The sequence below is a fragment of the Narcine bancroftii genome, chromosome 7 (genome assembly GCF_036971445.1).
Source record: "Narcine bancroftii isolate sNarBan1 chromosome 7, sNarBan1.hap1, whole genome shotgun sequence".
Taxonomy (NCBI): domain Eukaryota; kingdom Metazoa; phylum Chordata; class Chondrichthyes; order Torpediniformes; family Narcinidae; genus Narcine; species Narcine bancroftii.
Genome location: NC_091475.1, coordinates 12,514,202 through 12,527,229, shown reverse-complemented (window position 1 = coordinate 12,527,229; position 13,028 = coordinate 12,514,202).

The window sequence follows — 13,028 nt, the reverse complement described above, 5'->3', positions numbered from 1 at the left end:
GGGGGGCAGAGAGAGGGGGGCAGAGAGAGGGGGGCAGAGAGAGGGGGCAGAGAGAGGGGGGCAGAGAGAGGGGGGCAGAGAGAGGGGGGCAGAGAGAGGGGGGCAGAGAGAGGGGGCAGAGAGAGGGGGGGCAGAGAGAGGGGGGCAGAGAGAGGGGGGCAGAGAGAGGGGGGCAGAGAGAGGGGGGCAGAGAGAGGGGGGCAGAGAGAGGGGGGCAGAGAGAGGGGGGCAGAGAGAGGGGGGCAGAGAGAGGGGGGCAGAGAGAGGGGGCAGAGAGAGGGGGCAGAGAGAGGGGGGCAGAGAGAGGGGGGCAGAGAGAGGGGGCAGAGAGAGGGGGGCAGAGAGAGGGGGGCAGAGAGAGGGGGGCAGAGAGAGGGGGCAGAGAGAGGGGGCAGAGAGAGGGGGGCAGAGAGAGGGGGGCAGAGAGAGGGGGGCAGAGAGAGGGGGCAGAGAGAGGGGGGCAGAGAGAGGGGGCAGAGAGAGGGGGGCAGAGAGAGGGGGGCAGAGAGAGGGGGGCAGAGAGAGGGGGGCAGAGAGAGGGGGGCAGAGAGAGGGGGGCAGAGAGAGGGGGGCAGAGAGAGGGGGGCAGAGAGAGGGGGCAGAGAGAGGGGGGCAGAGAGAGGGGGGCAGAGAGAGGGGGCAGAGAGAGGGGGCAGAGAGAGGGGGGCAGAGAGAGGGGGGCAGAGAGAGGGGGGCAGAGAGAGGGGGGCAGAGAGAGGGGGGCAGAGAGAGGGGGGCAGAGAGAGGGGGCAGAGAGAGGGGGGCAGAGAGAGGGGGGCAGAGAGAGGGGGGCAGAGAGAGGGGGCAGAGAGAGGGGGCAGAGAGAGGGGGGCAGAGAGAGGGGGCAGAGAGAGGGGGGCAGAGAGAGGGGGGCAGAGAGAGGGGGGCAGAGAGAGGGGGGCAGAGAGAGGGGGGCAGAGAGAGGGGGGCAGAGAGAGGGGGGCAGAGAGAGGGGGCAGAGAGAGGGGGCAGAGAGAGGGGGGCAGAGAGAGGGGGCAGAGAGAGGGGGGCAGAGAGAGAGGGGGGCAGAGAGAGGGGGCAGAGAGAGGGGGCAGAGAGAGGGGGGCAGAGAGAGGGGGGCAGAGAGAGGGGGCAGAGAGAGGGGGGCAGAGAGAGGGGGGCAGAGAGAGGGGGGCAGAGAGAGGGGGGCAGAGAGGGGGGCAGAGAGAGGGGGCAGAGAGAGGGGGCAGAGAGAGGGGGGCAGAGAGAGGGGGGCAGAGAGAGGGGGGCAGAGAGAGGGGGCAGAGAGAGGGGGCAGAGAGGGGGGCAGAGAGAGGGGGGCAGAGAGAGGGGGCAGAGAGAGGGGGGCAGAGAGAGGGGGCAGAGAGAGGGGGGCAGAGAGAGGGGGCAGAGAGGGGGCAGAGAGAGGGGGGCAGAGAGAGGGGGGCAGAGAGAGGGGGGCAGAGAGAGGGGGCAGAGAGAGGGGGGCAGAGAGAGGGGGGCAGAGAGAGGGGGCAGAGAGAGGGGCAGAGAGAGGGGGGCAGAGAGAGGGGGCAGAGAGAGGGGGGCAGAGAGAGGGGGGCAGAGAGAGAGGCAGAAAGAGAGAGAGACTTTCATTTGAATTTCCAACAATTTGAAGTGTTTTGGTCACTGAGCTGCAAGAAAGAGATTGTCAAGCTGGGAGGGCGCAAAGAAGATTTAGAAGGATGTTGCCAGGACTCGGGGATCTGAGTTATTGGGCTAGGTCTTTATTCCATGAGGTGCAGGAGGAGGATGACGTGTTCAAAATCGTGAGACGAACAGATTGGACGAACTCACAGTCTTTTACACAGAGGAGGTGAACTGGTAACCAGGTTTAAGGCAATGGAGGAAATATTTAACACGTAGTGTTTCTTTTTAAATCAAATAGAGGGTGATTAGTGATCTGGAACTGGTTGTCGAAAGAGGTGGTTGAGGCAGGACTATTGCAGCACTTCAGAAAAAACAATTGGACAGATACATAAATGGGCTAAGTTGAGAGGAATATGGGCCAGACGCGGGGAGGGAGGGTGGGACTCGCGTGGGCGGGACATTTTGTTTTGTTGGTGTGGGCAAGTTGGACTGAAGAGCCTGTTTTCATGCTCTATGACTTTAATAATGAAAATGTAAAAGAATGAGACTACCAGCTTGCACCTTAATTATCAGTGTCACAGGGGTGGACAGGCAATAATTAAACAAAATGCACTATTAAGAGGGTGATTACATTTTAAAAGAGGTGATTTAATTTTCTGGAGCAAGTATTGCGATGTCAAACTGTTCTTGCAATGCCATTGTACGAACCTCCTGCACTTCCATATCGTGTCAGCCATCTGCCCTTGCCTATGTGGCAGTTGCCCGGGGGTGGGGGGGGGAATATAATGGCTACAAATAGTCCCACTGCAACAGTTATGACAATATTTGTCAATTAATTGACATGGAGCCAAGGGGGTCATTTGGAGTTAAAGCACATCATCTCTTTGACATGTACATCACAAGAGGTCTGGTCTTTCTTCCTTGTCCTTTCCTTCTTCCTCCTTCATTTAGATCCAGAAGTGGAATTTGAAAGGTGACAGACATGAGGTGTTCAGGCAAGGTATTTAAAAAATATTATGGAGAGATATTCAAGGACCGGCTCTATTTAAACTGCATTTCACTGGTGCAGAAATCCACATTATTTCACTCAGATCTTGGTGCAAACCCACTCTTCCCTCCGATTACTTGCTGTAGCAGGAACTGTATCCATATGACCAGGAGAAACTTTTTGATAGACAGGTTGAGGAACCTTTATTTAGCCTTTGGAGACGAATACCATCAAATATTAATAACATTCGAGATATTTTATTTGCTAAGACAATAAATGATGAATATGTGAGAAGCTGATGAATATTTCATTACAAAAGTAAATCTATTTCTGATATTATTGCCATGAATTTTTTTTCCCTTGGTACCGAGTCCAGACAGCTAAGCAGCTGGATATTTGGAAATAAGCCAAGCAAACAGCCCAGGTCTTACCTATTTTAGTTGGTGGGGGTTGGGGGGGGTAGTAGTTCATCACTTTCTCTGATGAATATACTTGGCAGAGAAATCGTTTCCTGGCACAATCAAGGTGGGCAATGGCACACATGGTTGACAAAAGAGCTTGAATTCTTCAGAGATATAACAGCAAGGGTAGAGGAGAAGACCTGGTGAGAGTGCAGTGTTATCAACAAACTCACTGGTGATCTGATTTTTACCTCCAGTCTATTTTCTGAACTGACCCCTATTTCCATCACAAAAATCTTATCAAGGTTCGTTGGCTGGAATGTAACTTTTTCCCCCTCCTCTCTCCACAGCTGTTGCCTGACCTGCTGAGTACTTCCACCATCTTTTTCATAGTTTCCTTCAACTCTCCACCCCCAACCTCTCCATTCTCTGAGCCAATTCCCTTTCCTTGTTCACTGGTGTGCCCACCCTCTCTTATCCACCTATTACTTCCTGCTTGTGGACCTCTGCCCCTCCTCCTCTCTCATCCCCCCCCCCCCAGGACACCATTTTATTCAGGCGCCTGGCTACATTTTGCTCACACCTTAATGAAGAGCTCAAGCCCAATGCATTGGTTATGTATCTTCATCTTTACAAAACACTGTTGGACCTGCTAAGTTTCTCCAACACTGTGCTTTTACTGCAATCACTGCATCTGCAGACCTTCACATGTTACTTCATTTCCACCATCTCGTGTTTTTTTGGAACAGATTTCAGATTTGTGCTATGTTGATTTTTAAATTTCAAAGTCCATCTGTATTTTACCACCAGGATAAACAAAAGACCATACAAAATATTGAACAAGGAGAAGTCTAATTCACATAACAAGAACATTTTGTCATTCAACAATATTAGAACATAGAACAGTACCAGGTCCTTTGGCCACGACGTTGCGCTGACCCATCCAAACTGACTCCATGATCAGTCTACACCAACAGCCCTTAATCCTTTATTTTCTCACATTCCTGGGCCGATCCAAGAGTCTTTTTCTTGTCCCTCTTATACCAGCCTCTGCCACCACTACCCCTTACCTCTGAAGTCTCCCCTAAACCTTCCTCCACTCACCTTGAACTGATGTCCTCTGGTACCGGCCGTTGCTACTTTGGGGAAAATGTGCTGGTCGTCAACTCCATCTATGCTCCTCAGAACCTTATGCATCATTAGGGAGTTTTTTTTTAAAAAAACACTGCAAGAGCCACAAAACTAGTGATACTAAATCCAGGAGATTTATATGATACACTGATAAATATGAAAAATCATTACACACAGTTCCAATGGTTAAAAATAACCTTTTTGTAAGTGAGTTTTGTTTTGACAGTGGCATCACTCATGCTGTTGCCAATCTTACCTGTCAACTGTTTGAAATCTTGTAATTGGCCTCAGAATATAAAGGGAATTATCTCCAGACTGAACTCTGAGCAAACCTACTTACAATAATTGGAGCTCATGACCTTGAAGAGACACAACTCCATTTAACAGTGGAACAAAATATTTCAGCATTACATGGTACTAGATCCCTTCACTTCTAAGGCAGTAAAGAGAATCTCTACAAGCTTGACCCGGACATTCCACCATAATTTCAGCCAAAACAAAAAAAAGGAAAAATTTCCACCACTACCACCACCACCTCTCCCAACTTCTCACAACCATCATCCCCTTCCCCACCACACACACACACACACACACACACACACACACACACACACACACACACACACACACACACACACACACACACACACACACACACACACACACACACACACACCATCCATCAGTTTGTTTACCATGAGCAGCACAGTTAGCTCAAAATGTGTTACAACACCAGCAATCGGGGACCAGGGTTTGAGTCCCACCCTCTCTGTAAGGAGTTTGTCAGTCCTCTCCATGGGCCTCCTCCAGGTGCTCCAGTTTCCTCCCACTGTTCAAATCGTAGCAGGGTTGTAGGTCAATTGGCCGGCATGGGCTGATGGGCCAAAAAGACCCAAATTCATCATTTTTTTTGAAATACAAAACCAAGAAAAAAGGGCTTGGGAATGGTGGGGGGGGGAACCCAGTGAATTTGGATCGGAAAAGAGCCAGCCAATTCATTCGATCTAATGAATGTTTAAATTTAAAAATATATTGCAATCAGTAGCATGAAATACTCACTAATGAGTTATATTGAAAATCAACCAACCAACCTACCTCCAACTTCCTTTCCGTGCACAAGCAGCATTGAGATATTTTGGGGTATCCCTGAACATGTCAAATTATTGTACCGATAATTTTAGGTTAAATCCCGAATAATCTCAAATCAATGAAGTAATGTAGGTTTCATTTCATCTTTGGTTGAAGTCGGTTGTGAATGACTTGATGCCAAATCTATGACCAAGCTTCTGAGGGAAGTAGGGATCTCAGGGCAGGCCCTCAGAAGGGCAATTAAATCCCTCTCCAACTCAGCTGAAATGAGCGGTCACTGGCTCTACCCAAAAAGGAGAGATCCTATCTGGGTTCCAAATGACCACTAGGAGAAATGGACATGGGACATACACCCAGGTCTGACTAGCCTGTTGTGGGCCTGCCTTGGCAGAGGGTTTCTTGCATTTAAAAGGGCAAAACACTCAATGATACCAGGGAATCCAACTGAAGACACGTCCAATACCAGTTAATATTCCCTAATGGTCATCCTCTATTATTGTAATTGGGGCAACCAACACTCATCACGTCATTTTCAGGATACCTTAAAACTCTTTGCAGATAATGTTGTTGTGAAACAATTACTGTAATGATGTAGGAAGGTTGAAACAGGTCAGAAAGTCCTATCACATGGTAACAGGCCATTGAAGCCATCATATTTACACTGACCAGTCACACGCATGCTGCATTAATCCCATCTTCCACCAATCTTTACTAATCATTTCTTACACGGTTTGTATAAGTTGGCAGAATTAGTGCAACACTGTTACACCTTTCAAAACACTGACTTGAATTGAACATTGTACAAACTCCCCTTAACATCCAGTTCCCAAAGTGATAATCCACAGAATTTTCAGTGTAGGAAATGTCAGATTGGCAATCATTAAAAATTATAACTTTGTTAAAAGAGCAATTGGAGCACCAACTACTGACCCGAAATATCTGCAGCAAGTTTGGTTCTCGTATGCTGAATATGGATTCAGATACAGTGTTATACTGTATAACACTGATGGGCCAGAGGACAACTGTTCTGGGCTCCATCAGTGGGAAAAGGTTCCTCAGGATCTCAAACATTTTAAAGACACTGATTAGATCAAAACTGAGAATATGACAGCACTGGAGTCAATGCAAAGGATAGCAAGCGAGAGATTGTTTCCTTCGGGTACAGTTAGCATTTTCCTTAGCACAACTCTATTACAGCGCCAGTTACCCATGGTCGAATCCGGTGCTGTCTGTAAGGATTGTGTATGTTCTCCCTGCATCTGCGCGAGATTCCTCCGGGTGCTTTGGTTTCCTCCCATGTTTCAAAACGTACCAGGGCTCGTTGATTCATTGGGTATATTTGGGCAGCGTGAGCTCATGCGCCGGGAGGGCCTGTTACTCTGCTCTATGTCTAAATTTTAAAACTTGAAATCCTCCAACCTAAACCAACTGTCACCTCTGTATATTTTTCCTTTTCTGGGTAGTCAGATTTAGCTCCTTTGGCATCAAACGGCAGAAATTTGTCACTTTCTTGAATTGGTTGGTGGCAGAACGTGCTGATTGATGGTTTAGAAAATTTAAACTCTTTTTGGATCTGTTGTTGCTTTTTACATTTTTTTTTTTAAAATATCCCACCAAATTGGACGTCCCTGCCTCCTCTATCCACTTCTTGCGTGTGCAACTCCCCCTGCTCCTTTTTCCCTCTTCTCTACCCTCCAGGCACCTGCTTGCTAGAGCGCATCGGATGCCCCCCAAAGTTCCTCAACATGGTTATCCAACTGCACGAAAACCAACAAGGTCGGGTCAGATATACCAATGAGCTCTCTGAACCCTTCTCCATTAACAATGGCGTGAAGCAAGGCTGTGTTCTCGCACCAACCCTCTTTTCAATCTTCTTCAGCATGATGCTGAACCAAGCCATGAAAGACCTCAACAATGAAGACGCTGTTTACATCCGGTACCGCACAGATGGCAGTCTCTTCAATCTGAGGCGCCTGCAAGCTCACACCAAGACACAAGAGAAACTTGTCCGCAAACTACTCTTTGCAGACGATGCCGCTTTAGTTGCCCATTCAGAGCCAGCTCTTCAGCGCTTGACGTCCTGTTTTGCGGAAACTGCCAAAATGTTTGGCCTGGAAGTCAGCCTGAAGAAAACTGAGGTCCTCCATCAGCCAGCTCCCCACCATGACTACCAGACCCCCCCACATCTCCATCGGGCACACAAAACTCAAAACGGTCAACCAGTTTACCTATCTCAGCTGCACCATTTCATCAGATGCAAGGATCGACAACGAGATAGACAACAGACTCGCCAAGGCAAATAGCACCTTTGGAAGATTACACAAAAGAGTCTGGAAAAACAACCAACTGAAAAACCTCACAAAGATAAGCATATACAGAGCCGTTGTCATACCCACACTCCTGTTCGGCTCCAAATCATGGGTCCTCTACCGGCATCACCTACGGCTCCTAGAACGCTTCCACCAGCGTTGTCTCCGCTCCATCCTCAACATTCATTGAAGCGCCTTCATCCCCAACGTCTAAGTTCTCGAGATGGCAGAGGCCGACAGCATCGAGTCCACGCTGCTGAAGATCCAGCTGCGCTGGGTAGGTCATGTCTCCAGAATGGAGGACCATCGCCTTCCCAAGATCGTGTTATATGGCGAGCTCTCCACTGGCCACCGTGACAGAGGTGCACCAAAGAAGAGGTACAAGGACTGCCTAAAGAAATCTCTTGGTGCCTGCCACATTGACCACCGCCAGTGGGCTGATATCACCTCAAACCGTGCATCTTGGCGCCTCACAGTTCGGCGGGCAGCAACCTCCTTTGAAGAAGACCACAGAGCCCACCTCACTGACAAAAGGCAAAGGAGGAAAAACCCAACACCCAACCCCAACCAACCAATTTTTCTCTGCAACCGTGTCTGCCTGTCCTGCATCGGACTTGTCAGCCACAAACGAGCCTGCAGCTGACGTGGACATTTACCCCCTCCATAAATCTTCGTCCGCGAAGCCAAGCCAAAGAGAAGAATGAAGGGCTCAGGCCCATGACATTGGTTAGATCTCTTTGCTTCCCTGCAGAGACTGTGTGACCTGTTGAGTTTTTCCAGGCCCTCTTTTGTGTTTTGCACTCCAATTACAGCATATGCACATTTTCCTGTGTAACTTCAATCATTATAAGACATGGGGGGCGGGGGGGGGGGGCGGGCACAAACACGTAAAAGGCACAGCAAAAAGCTAACCAAGTAAAGTTCCTGAATGAGCCATTTTCATCAGTTCCTTAAAAGCAAATCGTTGAAGCACTCCTAAAATCTTGGTGGCTGTGTCCTGTATATTCCCTGAGGCCAGCCGATCAGGGCCCCAAAGTGAATGGAGTACTCCAGGCAGAGTGTGACCAGGGTCCTTCGTAGCTGAAATCCTGCTTCCTCACTTCAGCATTCTTGTCCTCTCATTCTCCCGTTAGCCCTTGATTTCAATCTTAAGGAAGGCTCATAGACGAGATACGTTAATCAAGTCTATTATCCTGTTGCACAAGCACAACCCGACAAAACAGCATTCTCCAGTCCTCAGGGCAAAACATGCAGGCACACAAACAGACGACAATATGCATACATATCCAGAACAAGTATTCGTGAACACAAATAATTAAATATTGTTTCATAAATATGAGGAGATGTTTAGTGTATTCAATTCCTTTAGTTGTTCAGCATTCTCACTGCCCTGTGGGAAGAAGCTATTTCTCAGCCTGGTGATGCTTCAGACAACCATCCTGGTAGATCACATCATTGCGGGAGTGGGAAGGCAGGGATACCTGAAACACTGGCCTCCTCCACAGCGCCACCCCTCCCTTAACCATTGATGAAATCCTAGTACTTCCAAAAGAGTTTCTCCCCATAGTTTTGTCAATTTGCCTGCTCCTTGCCCGTCCAGTTTTAGCGACCTGCTCTGAAACAACTCGCTGAGCCCCCCATTCAACTTCACCTGCAAACTTACTCCCGACTTACTGCCGAAAAACTTGAGCTACAATACTAATCCCTGCAAATTTCTCCTCCCCCCCCCACCCCCCACCAGTCCATAGTCGCCCATCTCACACCACAAAGTTATTAGCACCATGAGCTTTTACATTTCAGTTTCATTTCTTGCATAGAATCTAATTAAATGGTACTGGATATCCACATAGATCGTATCCATAAACTATAGCTTCCTCCAAATAAAAAAGCAAGCAGATTAACCTACCCTGAGCCACATGTCACAAATGCTACTGACTGCTTCCAATCATCTTGTGCACGTCCAACTACTCTGCTACTCAAAGCGTAAACTTCCTCACAATGGATGTTAAACTCACCAGACGCCTGGACAAAATAATGACCAGACCGCATCTCATTCACCTTCTGCCTGCACAGAAATCACACGGTGCAATGGCAGTGGAGCTATTGACTAATCACAGCAATCAGTCTCTCTTAATTAGCCCGTAATGGATTCTGGAATGACACAAGGAACCCAGCAGTCAGGAGTTTTGTAAACCACAGGTACAAAGATAATTTTTTTTTGCCAAGAAATGTGACAGGCAGCTGATGTCAAATCTCTAATAGTACATTTCTCTCTCGCTAGTGCAGCGACGTGTGGAGTTAACCAATCCAAAGACAGATCTCCCAGTGGCCAAATGCTTCAATTCTGCTCCCCATTCCCATGCTGTCCATGGCCTTATGTATCATCCAACAAGACCACCCATAAATTGAAGGAACATTACTTGATTTTCCATCTGGGTACTCTACAACTGGAAGGTAGCAACATTGACTTCTCTGATTTCTGCTATCTTACTCTCTCTCTCCTTCCCCCTCTGAGCCATCCTTCCTCCCCCTGCTTGCTGGTGTGCCCTCCCTGCCTTATCCACCTATTATCTCCTACCTTTGGGACCATGCTCCTCCCCCTAACCCTCCCTCCCCTACCGTTTTGTTCGGGCTCCTGCTGACATTTTTCCATTCCTCGATGAAGGGCTCAAGCCTGAAACATTGGTCACACATCTTTAGCTTTGCCATACGAAGTAAACAATTTGATATGCTGAGTTTCTCCAGCATTGTGTTTTTACTTCAACTAAGGTGTCTGCAGACGTTCATTTTTTACATAACTGAATCTATAGCGTGAAGTCAATTCTACATTCATCAATACACACACACACACACACTCAAAGATCACTGCAATTAATTCACTTCAAAGTCTGCATTGAGGTCGCTATGTGAGAATGTGAGGAGATCTTCCGTGTTTGGGGAACTGTTCAAGAGTCTGATAACAGTAGATATCCTTGAATCTGGAGGTGAAAAGTAAATTTCTGGACTTGCAGAGGGCAACTAAAGCAATGGCTAGAATTTATTGTCTAAGCCTGGTGAAAGGATCTGACAGAAGAGTGAAAAGGCCATTTGATTCACTGTGGCCAGAAGCTTTCCATGCACTGACGATTGAATGCAACTTCTCCTCCCGTCCTCACCCAGGATATTCAACCCATCTCTTTCCTTGGGATAACAACGCTCTCTTGACCTTGTGTTTAGTAATTGCAAAAAACTAATTGACACAATTTTGCATGAACTGAACCCTAAGCCACAAATGAGTTATGCATATGAATTATTAGCCAAGAACATCTCTCATTACTTTTTTGTTTTCCTATGCAGTCAAGACACTCTCTGTATATGTTTTATTGCAACGCTTTTATCAGTAGACATTAATGGATGGCACTGATTTCTTTTGTGCTTCCCCAGAACTGATCAGCACCTCTAAGAAACACCAATTTCTCTGTTCATAAAGGAGATAGATAAACCACCCATGGTTAACAGAACATCCACCTTAGAGTTGAAAATTGCCTTTGAACATTGGATCATTTTGGGGGGAGGGGGGGGTCAATGTAGCAGCAGTTTGACAGTGAAGTAGAAAATGGCCAAAATAGAGAAAGAAAAGTTAGTAAATATCTAAACAATTAATACTACAACCAATTATTTACTTTTGAACTGCAGTTAGTGTGGTTACACAAGACATCCAGCAATAGGTTTGCACAGGAAAAGCTCCCCCAATCAGATAATCAGTTTAGACTAAGAATTATTATATTATTATAGTCCAGTGTCCATATCCTACTCTTCATGGAGATCTGCCTGGCCTCCACTGCACCACCTTGACCCCTGGTCCCAATTCCAAGAAGTTGCAGGTGCCTATAAGAAAAAAATTTTGTAAATGGAAAGATAAGATACACAAAAGTGCTGGAGTAACTCAGCAGGGCACACAGAGTCCAACGTTTTGGATCTGAGCCCTTCCTCAGGAGTGAAGGAACCCCAACTTTTCCTCAGGACCAATGAAGGGCTCAGGCCCGAGATGCTGACTGCCTTTTACTTTCTGTGGATGCTGTGTGACCTGCTGAGTTTCTCCAGCACATTTGCTGGACACCAAACATCTGTAAATTTTCTTGTTTACTAATCTTGAAGGAAGGATAAACAGTGGTCAGATCACAAGGAATGACTCTGCAGCTCCATTTGAAATATTATATGAGAGTGCCAACAGAGCCTCTGTTTAACCCTGGAGGAAACTTACTGGAAACAGACACATCATGCCAAGAGATGGCAGTTTAGCGACAGGACCAGGGAATGAACTTGATATTTGCAAGCAAGTATCTTATTTTCTACATATTCACACATGATATGGTTGCTAATTCTTGCCATAATTCTCTGATGGAAATACCTGTTTTTAGAGCCATTGAAAGATCTCGCAGCAGGGGTGAGGGGCAGCAGGGTAGGTGTTGATTGGAAGGGAAACAAAGAAGAGATGAGGAAAAAATTTTCTTACTCAAACAACGGTGGAGATTAGAACTGAAAGAGTGGTAGAGGCAGAAGCCTTGTCACATCACTGCACTTTTAAAGGTATCAATTAGTGGGATTAGGCCCCATTAACAATTACACCATATTTGCCAAGTTCCCATTTTCAATTACTTGAGGAAACATGGATCAGAAACTCAAATTGGACCAATCACATGAATGCAGCTCAACAGGTCAGTATCCTGTGGGGAATGCCCCGTGCTTCAACACCAGACCTGCCGGCATCTAAACTGCAAGATGGAAATTTACCATTCGTCTTTGTGAGTGAACCAGAATCAAAATTTATTGGCATCAACATGTCATTGTTTTGCAGCAGCATTATTGTGCATTACAGGAGCAAAATTGCTATAAATTACATTATTTTAAATACACTATTTTTAAAATAAATTAGAACAAAAGAAGAGAAAAAGTGAGGCAGCATCTGTGGTTCATTGTCCATTCAGAAATCAGATGGCAGAGGGGAAGGAACTGTTTTTTTTTGTTACATTGGGTGTTCATCTTCAGACTACTGTACCTCCTTCCTGATGGTAGTAGTGAGAAGAGGGCATGGCCTGGGTGATGAGGGTCCTTGATAATAGAGGTTGCTTTCTCGAGACATTGCCTCTATCATCAAGCAGTGAAAGGTAATGCCTGGCCAAGTTCGGAGCTCTCTGTAGCCTGTCCCTATCCTGTGCATTGGCACTTCCAGACCAGACAATGATGCAACCAACCAGCTCTTCTGCAGAATTTTGCAAGAGCCCTTGGTGACCATGCCAACCGCACTCCGTGTCATTCAGATGATCTTCTCAGCATGGATCAATGCTTGGAACTATATATTTTTTTATATATAAAAGTTCCAGGGTATCAACATTTGAAGTGTGAGTGAGATAGATGCAAAAGAGGAGGAGATGCACAACTGATTAGAGAGAAAGTAACAACAGTACTGGGAGAGGATATCCTGGAGGAATCATCCAATGAGGCCATGAGTAGAACTTGGGACAAAGAAAGGGGTAATTACTTTGCTGGGGTTCTACTATAAGCATCCTAATACTGAAG